This window comes from Otolemur garnettii, unplaced genomic scaffold (assembly GCF_000181295.1).
Source record: "Otolemur garnettii isolate 467f Iridium unplaced genomic scaffold, OtoGar3 scaffold00173, whole genome shotgun sequence".
Lineage (NCBI taxonomy): Eukaryota > Metazoa > Chordata > Mammalia > Primates > Galagidae > Otolemur > Otolemur garnettii.
Genome location: NW_003852568.1, coordinates 1,573,094 through 1,574,299, shown reverse-complemented (window position 1 = coordinate 1,574,299; position 1,206 = coordinate 1,573,094).

The following is a 1,206-nucleotide window of genomic DNA, read 5'->3' as shown; positions in this document are numbered from 1 at the left end:
GTGGCTGGCGCCCTAGCCGGTTGAGCCACAGGCGCCGAGCCCTATAATATTTTTGATACTCGATTTGTTGGTGAGCTTATGTTTTTGGATTTGAGCCTTTAAATGTTGAGATATTTAGAGAAGTGGCCATGGGGAGGCCTGAGAACAGGGTTTGGGCACCCTGCCCCTCCCTAGCTCAGCTATGTCTTCTTAGATTCTCCAAGCATTTTCACAGCTTTGCCCTTTGTGCTGGGCTCTGCATGTGGCACGTAATTTAAATTGTTTACTTCCTACATTTCTCACTAAAAATTAGTGTTACTGGCCAGGTGCATGCCTGTAATCCTAGCACTCTGGGAGCCCGAAGCTGAGGCAGGCAGATTGCTCGAGTTCAGGAGTTTGAGACCAGCCTGAGCAAGAGCAAGAACCCATCTCTACTGAAAAACTAGACAGATCTAGTGGCAGAGGCCTGTAGTCCCACCTATTTGGGGGGGCTGAGGCAAGAGGATTGCTCAAGCCCAAGAGTTTAAGGTTGCTGAAAGATATGACATCATGGCATTCTACCCAGGGACAATCTGAAACTTTGTCTTAAAAGATATACATGTATACCATGGCATACTATTCAGCCCTTAAAACACATGAAGACTTTACATCTTTTGTATTAACCTGGACAGAGGTGGGACACATTCTTCTTAATAAAGCATCACAAGAATGGAGAAGCAAGAATCCAATGGACTCAATTCCAATATGAAGGCAATAGATGAGTTGAATAGAAGGCAATAATACAAGTTGGGACTAGGGGAATGAGGGAGTGGGGAGAGGAGAGGGAGGAGGGGGATGGGGGTTACTGCATATGGCACACCTCTTAGTGGCAGAACACAATTATAAGAGGGACATTGCCTAACAAATGCAATCAGTGTAACCTAATTCTTTGTATCCTCAATGAATCCCAAACAATAAAAAACAAAAAACCAAAATAACAAAAAAATGTATTTCTAAGAGTTAACATTGTGGCTTGGCACCTATGGCTCAAGTGGCTAAGACGCCAGCCACATACACCTAAGGTGGTGGGTTCAAATCCAGCCCGGCCGCCAAACAATGATGGCTGCAACCAAAAAAAATAGCCAGGTGCTGTGGCGGGCGCCTGTGGTCCCAGCTACTTGGGAGGTGGAGGCAGGAGACTTGCTTGAGCCCAGGAGTTGGAGGTTGCTGTGAGCTGTGATGCCACGG